Source organism: Canis lupus, chromosome 10 (assembly GCF_003254725.2).
Source record: "Canis lupus dingo isolate Sandy chromosome 10, ASM325472v2, whole genome shotgun sequence".
In the NCBI taxonomy this organism is placed as follows: domain Eukaryota; kingdom Metazoa; phylum Chordata; class Mammalia; order Carnivora; family Canidae; genus Canis; species Canis lupus.
The window spans coordinates 10604353-10620905 of record NC_064252.1 but is presented as its reverse complement, the minus strand read 5'-3'; the positions used below and the strand labels follow the sequence as shown (position 1 = coordinate 10620905).

General features: G+C 38.5%; 1 long non-coding RNA gene across 11 annotated transcripts in view; it reads left to right on the top strand.

The window, feature by feature from the left end:
• LOC112677889 (uncharacterized) overlaps positions 1–15886 on the top strand; it is a 50038-nt gene extending 34152 nt beyond the window's left edge. For 6 of the 11 annotated variants that reach the window (XR_007413363.1, XR_007413364.1, XR_003147253.3 and 3 more), the window contains 2 exons: positions 10492–10528; positions 10737–14402. This is a non-coding gene — a long non-coding RNA (uncharacterized LOC112677889). Of the gene's footprint in view, positions 1–10491; positions 10529–10736; positions 14404–14443 lie in introns of those variants that run through there. The other 5 variants (XR_003147259.3, XR_003147258.3, XR_003147257.3 and 2 more) reach the window with 2 other exon arrangements.
• The last annotated feature ends 667 nt before the right edge of the window (positions 15887–16553 follow it).

The following is a 16553-nucleotide window of genomic DNA, read 5'->3' as shown; positions in this document are numbered from 1 at the left end:
GTTACCTGCAAATTATCAACAATTGGACTTAAAGATGACTTTTCAAGAGCAACAATGGAAGCCAGGAGAAATGGAGTATTATCTTTAAGGTGATGCAAGAAAGAAAGCAAAATTATAGTTTTATACTAAAGGTGAAAAAGAAAAGCCGAGAGAGTTTACCACCAATAGACCACTCTTAAGTAAATATCTAAAGGATGCATTTCAGGATGTAAGAAAATGGTGTTTCTTAGAAAGAACGTCTGAAATGAAAAACAATACAGTGGATGGGGAATGAAGAAAGACTCCGGTATGGCTGGCATATGTCTTAACAATGATATTGTAGACACTAACCCATTTGGATGAAATTGGAAATTGTTTACCAGGTATATCAGAATTGCTCATTCCCAGAGGCTAAGCTGCTGGGAATGTAGATTTCTTTCTTTCTTTCTTTTTTTTTTTTTAAAGATTTTATTTATTTGACAGAGAGAGAGAGAGCCAGAGAGCACAAGTGAGGGGAATGGCGGAGGGAGAGGGAGAAGCAGGCTCCCTGTTGAGGAGGGAGCCCCAACATGGGGCTTGATCTCAGGACCCTAAATCATGACCTGAGCTGAAGTCAGGTGCTTAACTGATGAGCCATGTAGGCACCCCAAGAATGTAGATTTCTAAGTGATCTTGAAATTAATCCTCTCTTGCTGTCTTCAGCATGATTAGCAACATGTTTATGCTGCTTCTAGGTGTTATTACTTGTTAGCATTACTCAAATAAGCAAATATAATTTACAGATTTTTTTTTAATAAATTGATGGGAAATTTAAAACTAAAATTTTTATGTAAAAATGTTAACTTAATAACTTAAGCTCTCTTCAGATCACTTGCCTGCAGGGAAGTCATTTCATGTGGTAAACTTCGTGCCTATTCCAAGAGGGAATTTGGAAAATTCCTATAAGGCAATAAATAAGAAAAGGCAAGTAATGACCCATACATACATATCTACATGGGTTAGATAATTACCATTTTAGGAATGCAGTGTTTTGGGTAATCACTTAAAGACCATAAATGCCATGGTAAGGACTTGAAAAAAATTGCTGATAAATAATTATATTAACGTTTTTATCAAAAGAAAAAAATTACCAAAGAAATTCCTTACGTTAACTAGATGAGAAAAGGAAAACCATCTAATCAATATTAAATAAGTATTTGTTAAACTTCAATACTGATCCAATTTTTCTAAGTAAAAACTCCGTAGCAACTAGAAACAGAAGAAAATTCTTAGAGAATACACTAAAACCCTACAATTAGCATAAGCTTAAGGACACCACATTCAACTCATTTCTGTTATAGTGAGAACAATGTCAAGATACCAGGCATCATAGTTACTGGTTGATAGTGTACTGGAGGACCTATGCAATCTAATACAAGGTAAAAATAGATAAGGGACAAAATTGTTACCAAGAAAGATACAAGACATTATTATTTATATATGTTTGATAGTCTATATAGAAACTCTTAGGGAACCAGTGAAAACATTACTAGAATAAACTGGAGAGATTAAGAAGGGGTATGAATCAACATATAAAAATTCCAGCAATGACCAATTAAAAATGTATTAGAAAAAATATTTGCAGTTACAGAAAAAAAATATAAAATATCTAGGAATAAGCCCAATAATGAATATATATTTATGGAAAAACTAATAAAATTACTGAAGAAGACCTGTTTTTTATTAAACATAAAAAACATACACAGTGTCTGTGTGTGGGAAAAGATATCACTTCTACCCCAACTACATTGTGAATTCAAGAAAATCACAAAATCCTAAAAGAAATGTCATAAGCTAATTCTAAAATTAATATGGAAACATAAATGAACAAAAAAAAGGAGATCATATTTTGGTTCCCACCAGGAATCAAAATACATAGCAAATCTGTGGTAGTAAAAATAGTATGATATTCAAGTAGGAAAAAAAAAAACCCAAAATATCAATAGAATAGGATTGAGAGTCTAGTAATGAGCCTGTGTATATAAAGGACAATTAACTATCCATTTTAGAAAATACAATGAGGCAGCCCAGGGGTTTAGCACTGCCTTCAGCCCAGGGCGTGATCCTGGAGACCCGGCATCGAATCCCACGTTGGGCTCCCTGCAAGGAGCCTGCTTCTCCCTCTGCCTGTCTCTGTGTCTCTCATGAATAAATAAATAAAATCTTTAAAAAAAAAAGAAAATTCAATAATTTCATTGACATAATTTCATATCAATACCTAATACCATTCATTAAAAAATTCAGGTGAATTAAATAATGCTGAAAATTATAAAATATTAGAAGAAAATCTAGGAGGATGTGTTTTTGTCTTTGTGGTACAGTGATCCTCTTAAAATAAATATATTAATGAGTCAAGAATAAAATATAATTTTTAGTACATTAGCAAACTTCTGAATAATACAAAAGGCCATATCAAAAAGTCCGTAATAAACTGTGATAAGTAAGAAGAAGTATTTTTAACATACCATAGACAAATGAAAAATACTCAGAATTTATAAAGAGCCAATGGTCATCTATAAGGAAAGGACAATCTAAATGAAAGAATATGAAAATAATTCACAGAGGAGGAGTTGCAAGTGGAGTATAAACATAGATGACTCTGATGACTATGACTATGTCTATGTCTATGACTATGTCTATGATGACATAGATGACTCTACTACTGGTAATCAAGGAAATGCAACTGATAACATTCACTTACCACATTGAAACATTTTTGAAGTTTTTGCTAAGTTAATCTTTTTTTCACAATGTAATATAATGCAGTTGAAAGATAACCATAAATCTATGCATATTGACACAACAACCTTTCAGGAAAACTATTGCTTCAGAAAACTAATGATATTATCTTGACGTTATGTAAAAGTTACTCTCATACTCACATATGGATATATAGACATACGCTATTTTAGTTGTAGAAGCCGAGGCTGAAATGATTCTTCCTCAAGCAACTCATGGAGAAAATGCTCCCAGGAGTGAACGATGCAGATTAGGACACGGGGAGGTGACTGTGGTCCTGTGTGGAGACCACTGTGTGATTCTGCAGGGATGCTCTGGAGCACTGATTGCACCAAAGTGGGTCCTACCTTGAGGCCGCTTACATCCTCGTGTCTGTCCATTATTGAGCAAATGTGACGTGCCTCCATCTGCAAGGGATACGGGGAGTAGTCACAGGATCGGTTGGCTACAGGCAATTCTCCAGAGAAAAGGGAGGCTGAGTTCCTATTAGCTCTGGCAACAGCAGAAAAGGGGACCTGGTGGGGCAGCAACTGCCTCTACCACACATGCACACGTATACACATACACACCTACACGAGTGCAAACACACACACAAGCAGAAGACTCAAGGAATTCACACAAAACTGGTGAAATGGTGACTTCTAGACAGGCTTGAGGTTGAGGGGTGTTATCAAGATGGACTTTAGTTTTATATTTGTTTTTTAAATAATTACAATATGTTATATTATGCAATTAGAAAATAAGCTTTTTAAAAAGAAGCATTTTACTTTCTCACATAGGAAGGACTCCATTATCCCACTCTTTCAAGCCTTCCTTTCATTTTTATACTTAGTACAAATAGAGTTTATTTGAGGGAACCACATTAAAATTCCAGTGAACTTTTTAATATTGTATTTCATAAGTCAAGATAATTACAGAACTAGCTTTTCTTAGGCAGATGTCATTTCAGTTTTCTATTTATTTAAAGATTTTATTTATTCATGAGAGGCAGAGAGAGAGAGAGAGGCAGAGACACAGAGGGAGAAGCAGGCTCCATGCAGGGAGCCCGATGTGGGACTCGATCCCAGGACCCCGGGATCATGCCCTGAGCTGGAGGCAGGCACTAAACCGCTGAGCTCCCCAGGGATCCCCTCAGTTTTCTATTTAAAATAATGTGATTATTCAAGACCAATTATGAACTGTGAGCAACATATGCATATGTTTAATGAAACAGAAATCCAATGAATATACAATTTCATTCTTCTCATACTTAGTGACTTTGATCAGAGTTTCTGATGTTGAATGCCTTGATGAAGATAGCAAACAGCCACCCATTAATTAGTGTCCTTTTCTGTTAAAAGGAGTAGGAAATCGGATACTCGTACTCTACCTTTTAATGTAGATGTTGTGAAAACTCATTGCCTTGGCCTCTTATTTAACTTGTTTATCTATTAATAACGGAAACGAGAAGAGACTTCAGCCTTTAAACAGGTCCTTCATGCTTCTCTACTTAACCATTAGGTGAGATCTCATCCAGTCCCATGGTTTTAGGTACCCTGGTTGGGCTGAACATACAACTTCACTTTGACCTTTTTCAAGAATTCTGTATTCAATATGCCTAGGTGGCTCAGCAGTTGAGTGTCTGCCTTTGGCTCAGGGCATGACCCCGGGGTTCCAGGATTGAGTCCCACATCAGGCTCCCTGCATGGAGCCTGTTTCTCCCTCTGCCTGTGTCTCTGCATCTCTATCTCTCTCTGTCTCTCATGAATAAATTAAAAAAAAACTTAAAAAAAAATCCTGTATTCAACTGCTTGGTTGAACTTTCATCCTGGACATCTTCAGTTAGCATCTCACTACTAAAGGAAACTCTAGATTCCCCCTCCAGCCTCACTTCCTACACTCCTGTTCCTCATCCATCAGTAAAAGACATTGTCATTTATTCATTTGCTTAAGCCACAAATCTTAGTAATCCTTGATTTCCTTCTTCCATCATTCCCTCACGCCTGATGCATCAGAAAATCATCTTGATGATACCCTTAAAACTTCTCAATCTGTATTTCTCCATCTCTGTTAATGCTGCCTTTGAACATAATCTTCTAGACTATACCCATGTATACCCATGTCGTATTCCATTATTACAATAACCTACTCTCCCTGTTTCATTTTTTGCTTTCCCTCACATACAATAGCTAGAGCATTTAAAAAATGTAAATCAGCACTCCAGCCATCGAAGATGCTGAAAGGAAAGAAGGCTGAGGGGAAGAATGTTGCCCTGACCTCTCTACTACCTAGAATTTAAGTAAAAAATGGAAATAATATAGAAGCGCCTCCTGTGATTAGCCAATTCGCCCAGGCCTTGGACTGTCAAAGAGCTACTCAGCCGCTTAAGTGGACTCACAGATACAGACCAAGACGAAGAAGCAGAGGTTGTTGGCCCGGGCTGAGTAGAAAACTGCTGGCAAAGAGAATAGAATGTCTCTCCCAAAGAGGCCGCCTGTCCTTTGGGCTCGGGATAGTACTGTCACCACCATGGTAGGATGGTGGAAACCCAAAAGGCTCAGCTGGTAGGGACTGCACATGCTGCGGATCCCATTGAGTTGGTGTCTGCCTCCTTCCCTTGTGTCCTAAGATGGGGATTCCTTCCTGCATTATCGAGGGAAAGACCAGGCTGGGGCACCTAGTACCCAGGGAGACCTGTACCACTGCTGCCTTTACACAGGCTAACTCAGAGGAAAAGGGAGCGCTGCATAAGCAGGTGGAAGCTATCAGAACTTCAATTGTAATCATTGATTACAATCAATTGTAATCATTGATTACAGTGACAGATGTGATGAGATCTGCTGTTACTGAGGAGGCAATGTCCAAGGTCCAAAGTCTGTGGCTCACGTTGCCAAGTTGGAAAAGGTAAAGGCTAAAGAACTGGCTATCAGACTGGGTGAGGTATGTGCTGTTGTGTATTTTGTGTACATAAAAATAGTAAGTTCTCCTTAAAAAAATAAATCAGATCATGTAATTTTCTTGGGTAAAACCTTGTGCTGCATCTAAGGATAAAATCCACATGTCTGTGTTCCCAAGCCCTGAAAAGTCTTCCCTACTGTTCTCTCACCTCCTCTCTTATCACATCCTCCTCTCTCAGTATGCCCTGGCCGCGAGGGGCCTCTGCTAGTTCCTTTGTACATGCCCAGCTCACCAGATCCCCATCTAGATGTCACCTCCTCATAGAGGTCTTGACCACCCAGTTCAGTGTAGCCACTCAGTTCCTCTTTCACATGACTCTCATATTTGTCACTGCTGGTCTTTTTCAGCAGTGACAAATATTGTCATCTCATTCAGATTTCAGCCCTACAAGAGTAGAGACTTCATACAGACCATAGCCTGTATGTGCAATGGATCCTGACAGTCGGCACCCAATGCACATTAGTTGAATAAATGGATGAATAAATGCTCGCAAGCACGGCCACTTCTGGAATTGTGGGGGATCTGTGACAGCTGTAACAATGGTCCCTGTCATGTATGGAGCTTCCAGTCGGCTTGGGGGCCCAAACAGTAGAGGCCGCATGAGTAAGCAGTAAGCTGTGAGGTATTGACCATAAGTGAGACAGGTTCAGAGAAGAGTGTGAGAAATGCAAGAGACCTAAGCTCGGGACCTCTGTTCCAGTATTTGCTTACTGCTCCAGTATGCAAATTATTTAACTGAATGTATAGAATTTCCATTCCCATCAGTGTGGTTACAGCAGGAGTTGAATGGTTTCAAAACTGTCCAGTGACAGTTTGACAGGTAAACAGCCTGTCCGGACAACTTTTTCCAGTGCCTTCTCATTCGAGTCGGCTTTCAATAGAAATATTTTGAGTAGGTTTAACGCCTTATTCAGACTGGTCTTGCTAAACAAGATCCAGGGTTGGGATGACCTTAAAGACTTTTCATAGTAATTCTTAGGCAGTAGGGTAAGAGGCACAGTAAAACCCTGATGGCATTGGCATACCAAAGAACACTTGGCTATTTCTGGTTTTTCATTTGAAATTAGCTTTTGAGGGGCCTTAGCCTAATTCTTCTTAGAACCTCTTATTCTTCATTTATTTAACAGGCTACTAGAACTCAAGCCTTAGTGGTAGGTTGGCCATTTAATACTCTTGCCATTGGTCCACGTGGAACTTACACTCATGTCCTTGGGAGTTCTGGTTTCACACAGTAGAGGTAACAGTGAACGTAATTAAATGCAGACTCCTAAAGGCTAAAAATAACTGTCTTATTTTATAGGTTTCTGTTGCCAAAAAGAAATAAGGTATAAAGAGTTTCCCTATGAGAAAAAGTGAGCAAGGAAGACACTGGAAAGGGAAGCTCAGTGTTTCTTGATTTTTTTTTTTTTTTCTTTTCCTCTGGAGCAATCCTAACATAGCGGAGGCTTCAAGAATTTACTGCCTTTGCTTTTCAAATAAATGACTTGGGTGTGAAAAGCATCACATCCGCCCTGTGGTTGAGCTTTTTTTTTTTTTTTTTCTTTTTTCTTTTTTTCTTTCTGTGAGTGGCTTAGCTCTGAAATTCTCTGTAGTGGTGGGCTGGTGGCACTCCCCTGGCCTCTCTTGGAGATTCCTCTCTCGTTCAGTTACTTTCAGTTTACTGACAGACCCCCGGATGGCCCGAGGACAATCTGCTGGTCTCATTTTCTGACTTCAGACTGTAGTGATCATGTCTTTGAAAGTAGGAATCTAGATTTAGGGAAGTATACCATGCACTATTCTATCGGGGAAGCGAGATCCCAGCTTATTGCATTTATAACTTATTACACTGAAACCTCCAATAAACCAAACCCAAATTTTTAATTAACCAGTGTACCCCCACTCCCTTGTTTTCCCCAATTTGACTTTTAGGGAAAAAAGACAGAATAACAACTGTTTGGGGGATGTATTTATTTACCTTTAAAGTTTTCTATTATGTTAGCCGTTCAATATAATCGTTAAGTAAAAAAAATATATATGATTCCAAACTTAGTTCCTTTTATTTGTAATAAAGTGGTATTCTTAGTTATTTCCTCCCATCCTTCAAGGTTCTACATATGGAACATACACCCAAGGATCATACTTGGATAAAAGTCAAAGTGTTACTTTATTAATATTAGCAAAAGCCCTGTACTGCCTAAAGTAGGGTAGCTTCTCATAAACAAGTGAGGTCCTCAAAAACTGGTGTTTAATATATACTTACTTTCCTACATATTGATGAAAATAGGCCTGCAGTGCAAACTCCCCGACTAGAAGAAGTGAAAAGACGGCATCCTCTTCCCATTTCTACTCCTAATCAGGGAAGGCCCTGATCAGATAGGCAGAAACTTGAGGAGGACTCTCTGCCTCTGGGCAGGAAGAGGGCCTCCATGAGATGGACAGTGACCTTACTTCTCCAGGAGAATATGCAGCAATAAATATTAGCTCCCACTGATTAGGGTAGGGAAGGCGAGATTCCGGGGGGGTGGCAGTGAGAGGTCTTACACATAAAACTTCACCAAGCGCAGGAGGAGGAGTCAGGTCACTGTATGTGAAGGCACAAGTCGTGCCCTTCATCACTGCACTGTAAAGTGTGGAGGGTTCCATTCACAGAGAATATGATGCCACTGGGTCCCTGGGGGTTGTATAGCAACAAACCTATATAAGAAGCAAGTCGTTTTACTTTGGCAAAGTCATTTAATCTCAATTAGCCTTAATTTCTTTGATTGAAGGTTATTGTTTTTCTACCCAGCTGTCATTTTCCCCTACTTCCTTAGCGATAGATCTGTATGCTGATGAGGCTAGATTTGTGTCCAGATTAAGAAAAAAAAAATTCAAAATACATTTCCTAGCTTTCTTTGCAGATTAGAGTGGCCAATGGGAAATCTCTAAATGAAAGTAGCTCAGTGGGAGATAGACCCTTCTTCTTCTTCCTACCCTGAGCAATCTCATGATAACCGGAACTCCTGAGACCTAAGGTTGCTGTGAGGTCACCTTGAGGATGGAAACCACTCATTGTAAATGATGTACATTACATGTACAATGTAAATTTGTAAACTCATTACAAATGATTGTAAAAGAAAAAGAAGAGCCTGGGTTCCTGGTACCAGTGGAGCCACCAGTTCAGCCTTGCCTTTGCAGGCTTCTATTTACTTGAGATAAAAATACTATCCTATTTTGATTAAGTTATTGTTGGTTGAATTTTCTCTTACATATGTCTGATCTAATCATAATAGATAGGTACAGAGGAATAAGAGAGAAAATATCTGGAAACATTCTGTGAACAATAAAATGCCTTCTGAGAGGCTAGGCTCAAGCACTATTTGTTGCTTTGGGGGGCAAATGACCTGTGCTCTGGGTCATTCTCTTCCTGCCCCATTTGGTTCGGGATGGTCATTCCCTGAAAACAGCTCTGCCCACCCCAGTAGTGTTTTCTGCACCTACAGCAGAGTCTGCTGTGAGCAGGAGCTGAGAGAGAGCCAAGTATAGGAGTAGACAGGTCCTGCGAGCTGTGGAATCCTTCCAGAGAGTTCCCTGGAGTTAAGATCTTGTCAAAGCTAGAGTAGCTGACAGGAAGGGTTCTGAAGCTGTGCTGATGAGATAGAGCTATAAATAAAAAACTTCTGTGCATGACCTAGAGGATCTTTAGACATTTGGATATAATAGGTCAGTCATCTGGTAGGAGGCGTGTGAAAATAATCCCAGGTGAGCAAAGGATAAATGCTGGTCTCTTCCTGCAGATGCCAGGGAAGCCTCATTCATCCTTGGTTCTAGAGGCTGGCTAAGAAGTCCATCTGCCCCGTAACAAAAGAAAGAGGATATATTCATGTAGTAGAATGTTGGTCCCCAAAATAGTGCTGAGGACAGGAGGTCAGGGTGCCCTGGAGATAGTTACAGGAATCTTTTCTGGCATATCCTCAACAAGCTGACATCTAACCTGTCTGCGTGCCACCAGAGGCTAAGACGTTGAGGCAGTAGCAGAATTTACTAGCCCTTTAGAGAGACCACTCTGCTTTTGCATTTCTTCCCTCTTGGCAAAACGTTTCTCTTTATAGTCAGCCCCAAAGAGCTTCTCTGCAGCCTATACTCTTGGGATTCAGATCTGATTTTGAAGGCAACAAGGAAAGTCTAGTCCTGCCCATCTGTGAGCTTACCCTTAAAATATCCGCAGACAGCTCTCATGTCTTCCTCCAAGTCTTCTCTTAAGGAAATGTCAAGTAAAGAAAAGAAAAATATAAAAATGCAAAACCTGGATTCTAAAATCAGTCTAAGGATAAAATACAAGCTTTATCTTCCTAATGGCTGTGTGACCTAGTTTATCTAACTTTTCTGTGCCTATTCTGTTTTCTTAAAATGGAAGTAATGATTTCCAACTCCTGGAATTATAAGAATGATGATATTGAAAATAGTAGCTAACCTAATGGCTACAGACTGTAGGTGAGGCATATATATTGTTTCACTTACTGCTAACAAGAGCTCCATAAAGTGGGGACCATTGTTAGCCCTACTTTTCAGATGAAGAAATTTAGACAGAGAGGTTTAGCAAGTTACTGATGACCACGCAGCTGCACTTAACCACTAAGCCATATAGCCTTCCTGTAAGATTGAGTCCCCATCAAAGGCCAGTCAGGACTGATCCCACTAAGTTTCAGAGATCAGATCAAATGAGGCACTCTAGGGAGGTAAAGACCTAGAAAATTAATGAGCTACTATCCGTGCCTACTACAGAGCTGGGCACATTAATACGTGTGACTTCATCTTGCCTTTCTTTTCCTCTAGCTTAAGAAGCCACAGTTCCTCTGGGTCAGCTTAAAGGGTGAGTACAAATTTCAGTTACATTAGGGGGGAGAATTAGGAAGATATTTCTTCCCTCAAGGCATCATAATTACTCCTAATTAACTCCAGCTAACTTTATGAAGATCCAGTTAACGTGCCAGGCTCTGTTCTACATGTTGTTTGCATATATTAACTAGTTTGCTCTTCACCCCAACCCTAGAAAGTATTATTATTCTTGCTTGCCACAGGTCCAGGAGGCACATCAACTTTTCCATCTTTGTGAGACGACTCTTCACTCGGCCCCCAGAGGTTCTTCACCTGCCCCTCAGCCCCTTCTCACCAGGCTGTGAAGGGGGATATAGTTGCTCCAGTAAAAATCTCTCTTCATTTTAAGGATTTACTCTAATCATAATAGTGAGAAGTTGGAGAATAACAGATACAATACGAGTCAATTAAAAAGCTTATGAATAACAGACACCTCCAGGTATGTGCCCTGGGGTAATAAAGTCTGAGAGTATAACAGAAGCCTTATTGGACTCTGCTCCTTGATTTGATTCTGGAGGGAGAAGGTTTCTAAAATGTCCGGTTAAGGCCGTGTTCACGGAGTTTTCAGGGCCAATAGAAGCCGAATCCCAGCTGCTCCCCTGTCTCAAAATGTGACTTTCATTTCTGGAAACCTCTAAATACTCATTTCAGTGAGTGCCCTTTTCATAGAGTAATGGTCTTCTTTGGGTATTTCCTTACAATAAGAGAGTTTTTGTTTTACTTATTTATTTTTGGGGGGCTACCCAACAACCCAGTCAATTAACATTTATATAATGCTGTTTCTTCATAACAAAAATTTTGATGTCTAAAATATCAACTTGCAAATGAGAGTTCGGAACTCAAATTTTGAAGTCATGGCATTTATGTATTGACTCACTTTGGACGTTAAATTTCTGGGTAGAATAATACGTATTTTCAGTTCATGTATTATGTGAATACCATTAATTTATTCTCTTTATTTTGTAAAATAATCCAGTACATTTGGATAAGACCTCATCCTGTAAAGATGACAATTTTTCATCAGGTTAATAGCTTTAACATCAAACAAAATTTTTAACCGTTTTTTTCAGAACTAGACCAAATGGTTTTTAAATTGCATTGGAAATTAGCAAGAAAAACATCAAGGCATATTTCAAAGACAATGAAAAATAATGGGAAAGACCAATCCTAACAGATAGTAGATTATGTTATAATAATAATAGTTAAACAGTGTATCAGTGCTAAAATTATCTGTTGAGTGAATGTAGTAGAAATTCTAATCAATTTAGTTTATAATAGTAGATGTGTGCTCAAGTTTAAATTATAGAAAACTTTATTAAATGTTCTAATAAGTAGATAGCAATATGGAGAAAAATTAAGTTTAGAGGTATATGCCAAAATGCAACATAGGAGAGTAAAACATTAAATTTTTTTTAAAGAGAATAATTCCCAGATATGTCAAAGAGATAGATGCTTTTGAGAGAATTAAAGCAATAGAAGAAATCATAGAGAAAAAGATGGACAATTTTGATTAAGTAAAATTGGGTATAAAATTCAAACTAACAACAAAAAAAGAATTTGCTAAAATGGAAAAATGGCAGTAGATAATGGGAAAGAAGAAGGTCCAGGAGGGGTGGGTAAAGCAGGGGCTTTAACGTCAGACCATTGGGTCCATATCCTGCCTTTACTCCATGTGTAAACATGTTCAAGGTATTTAATTCATCAGTGTCTCAGTTTCTTTTTCTTGAGGCTAATAGTATCCGACTTGTAGCAATGTTGGAGATGCGGATGCATGAGTGTGCATGAGAACATGAGTTCTCATGAGTGCATAAGAACAGTCACTTGGAGCCGTGTTAGACTTGTAGTGACTGGTTAGTAATTGACAGCGATACCTGTCATGATCTATGACAGTGTTCTTAGGGCAATTGCCTTCCGGGGACATTTGGCGATTTCTGGAGACATTTTTGAGTGTCACAAACTGCTACTGTCATCTAGTTGATAGAGACCTACTCAGCATCCTATAATTACAGGACAGATCCATAGAAATAATTGGCCCAAGATATCAATAGGGCTATGCATGAGAAACTGCTCTGTGGTGTGTGCAGAGCTCCCACAACTAAAGAACTGCAGTCATATTCCAATAGATACATGGAAAAAAGGGCATCAACAGTTCACTCAAGAAGAAGTTTAGAAAATAAATATTTGGGAAGGTATTCAAATCTGCCAGTAATTAAAAATGATTAACTCAGCTGATGAAGAATTTTATGAAAATTTCAAGAGTTCATATTAAAATTCAAAGTCCGGGATTTACCAGGGGAATGGGTATACTCATACTCTGGTGGTGGCTCTGCAAATTACTATCTATCCTTGGGAAATAATTTGGAAGAGAGCTATGAAAATGTGCATGACTTTTAATCCTTTGATAGCCTTTCTAAAGATTCATTCTAAATTAAGTATTCAAAAAATGACTTGTATGGGCCAATATCTTAATGCATACTGTGATATTTCTTACATTAGCAAAAACCTAAGAGCAATGTAAATGAACAGAAAAGGGAAACAGTTAAGCAAATTATACCTTATAATGAAATGGACTACTTAATCACCACTGAATTTATGATCAAATAAAAAATACAACTCTGCAGAAAATGTAATGTTCAAAGTAACGTTAAATGAAAATGAGCAAAACATTTATTTATTCTATAATTACAATTTTATGAAATGAATACGCATAAATACGAAACAAAATGTGTTCCATGATATTGGTTGAATGAATTAAAAACAAAAAGAAATAAAAATGTGATGTTATAAGGGTGGTGGTATATATGCAGTTTTTCTTTTAAATTTAATATTTTTTATGTGGTTTGAAAGTTGTTTAAACAAATAGAAAAAGCAAGCAAAAACTCACCAGGCATGCCTGCATTTTGTGATTTAAAGTTAAGTCAGAGGACAGAGGTGCAAATAGATGATGATCTTCACACAGCCACAGTTCTATGGCCAGTGAATTCAGCTGCCTGTGGTATTTCTAAATACACAAATATCTGAGTTTCTGCTCAGTTGGTGGCCCCTACAAACTTTGCATTCAGCTTGGGGCAGGGTCATTTTCAAGATGCTTTTTTTTTTTTTTTTAACCATTTCAATTGAAGTCTGCCCGGGATCCTGAAGTAAATGATGTAAACAAACTCATCAGACTTACTACACACATTTTTAAGGATTAACAATAAGACAGTAATGTGTTTGTGACTGTAAGAAGTTGGTCATGGGGAAAATTCTTTTTTCTTAGGGAGTTTTGAATAATGGTCCTTGGGAGAAAAAAAATAATTCATAGGTTAATTTTTTTTGATTGCTTATTTTTTATATATACAAGTCAAGGTTTTTGACAGCAGTTTTCTTCTTTAATGTTTAAAAAGGTATCATGGTTTATTTATATATTTACAGATTTTCTAAGATTTTACCATTGGGCAAAACAGTGTATAGATAAGGAAAAAGGCACAAAATCACTTCGGAATTGGTTCTGAGAATCTGTAGGAAGGAGAAAGTGCTACTGATGGTGTGTTTTGCTCCAAGATGGATGATCAGTGTGAAATATCAGGCCACGTCATCATCTTCCGTTCATTTTTTTTTTTCCTATAGATTTTTCCTGGGTGCAATGACCCACTCGTTACTAGAAACAAACTACAGAAACACTTTCTTTTCTCCCACAGGGGGAGAGAGAGAGAGAGAGAGCGGGAACTTTGACCAAAAATTTAGCTCTAGCTTCCCTAGTAGTTTTTAGTAATCTTAAATCATTTAATTCTTTTGGCCTTTGGATTTCCTAATTATAAAATAGGAATAAAATGTCTTTGTCTTCACTTCTGACCCCACCAAGATTTCAAGTCACAGGGGATAAAGTGTTTTTTTGTTTTTTGTTTGTTTGTTTGTTTGTTTTTTCTAGAAATGAGCTTCTGGCAATTGGAGAGCCATTTGTGAGGAAAAAATTGAATCCATGTCTCACTCTTATACACCAAATAAAACACTGAAAATCATTGAAAATCAACATTGAGGGGGATCCCTGGTGGCTCAGCGGTTTAGCCACCTGCCTTTGGCCCAGGGAGTGATCCTGGAGTCCTGGGATCGAGTCCCACATCGGGCTCCCTGCATGGAACCTGCTTCTCCCTCCGCCTGTGTCTCTGCTTCTCTCTCTCTTTCTCTCTCTCTCTCTCATGAATAAATAAATAAAATCTTAAAACAAAACAAAACAAAACAAAGAAAATCAACATTGAAATATGTGAAATGAAACTGCAAGTTACCAGAAGTTAGAATATTTTTATAATTTGGGAGGGGCTGTTAGGTTTTTAATATTTCTCTTTATTAATTTAAGCCTGAATGTACATATGACATGTTCTGGGTAAAAGAGAGGTTTCTTATACTTACCTTGCAGTAGTGACAAGTGAGAAAGCTCACTTGTCCCAGCCCTTATCCTTGGGGTAATGTGATGAAAACCAGGCCAGCCAGGTCAGACTCCTATGAGAGCAGGACGCAGTGAGTTAGCTACACCGATTTTCCTTATTTGTGTATAGAAGGAGAGACAGCCATCCTTCTCCCCTCCTGAAAGGAGAGAGAGGAAACAAAAACCCTTTGCTCCTTCTGGAAGGTATGGAAAGAGTCCTGAGTGCTTACTCTAATCTTCTGGAATTTAAATATGTCTTCTAAAGGAGCACAGAAGTGGTGGATGTCTGCATCTTTTACAAGCTAGGTAATGTGTTTAAAGTCTGGGCTTCATCCTTTTTAGAATGTAATTACCTAGGGAAATAGAGCTCCCATTTTCCTGACCCCTTGAAGGCTTGCCTGGGTACCTATCCCAGGCTTTAACCATTTGATCCTCTTGGATTAGAGCAATTCACTAGACAAATGGCTACATATCTAATTTTCATGGTAAATATGGAGCAAAATCCTTCCAGGGGAAGTGAAAAAAACCATACAGTAGAGAATATTTTTCTGAACAGAACACAAAAGCCAGAGAACCCCACCCTCCCAAAAAAATTTTGACAGATTTGACTAGGTAATTAAAAAATGTTGAGAAACTTATGATGACTTGTAAAAAAACCTCCACATTTACAGCATATATGCTAGGCAAATATTTAATATCTCTTGACTCTGAGAAAGGCAAACAAAAAAGACCTTTAAAAATTGTGCAGGGCAGCCTGGGTGGCTCAGTAGTTTAGCGCCACCTTCAGCCCAGCGTGTGATCCTGGAGATATGGGATCGAGTCCCACGTCGGGCTCCCTGTGTGGAGCCTGCTTCTCCTTCTGCCTGTGTCTGCTGTGCCTCTCTCTCTCTCTCTCTCTCTCTCTGTCTCTCATGAATAAATAAATAAAATCTTTTAAAAAATATATAAAAATAAAAATTGTGCAAAGGGGGCAGATTTTCTTCACAGAAGAATAAAAGTTCATCTATATGCTTATACTCCTTAATAATCGAGTAGGTTAAAAAATAATAATCAAGTAGGTACAAGTAAAACCATATGTGATATCATCGTCCACTGAAGAATTAGCAAAATGAAAAAAACAAAACACCCAGCAATGCCTAGAGCTAGCAAGGTAGTGGTGAAGATCCCTTTTCAAACTAGATTGGAGTGTGACTGCTTCTCCAGGATACCTTGGCGTTATGCATTCTGGGAGGCAGAATGATAAACCCACAAATGTCCACATCCTAATGTCCAGTACCTATAAATATGCTGTTACAGGGCAAAAGGGGATTGTGGTTGCACATGGAGTTGAGGTTTCTAGTCAGCTGACCTTCCAATAAAGGGAGTACCCAGGTGGGCCCATGTCATCACAGGGTCCTTAAAAGTAGAAGAAGGAGTTGGAAGAAGAGGAAGGTTTTATCTGTGTTGCTTGTTCTGAAGATGGAGGAAAGAGGTCTCCAGAAACTGGAAAAGGTAAGAAAACAGACTCTTGCTCTGAGCCTCCATAAAGAGACATGATGTCGCCGACACAGTGATGTTATCCCAGTGAGACCCGTGCCAGGCTTCCAGCTTGTTAGAACGATAAGGTCATACATTT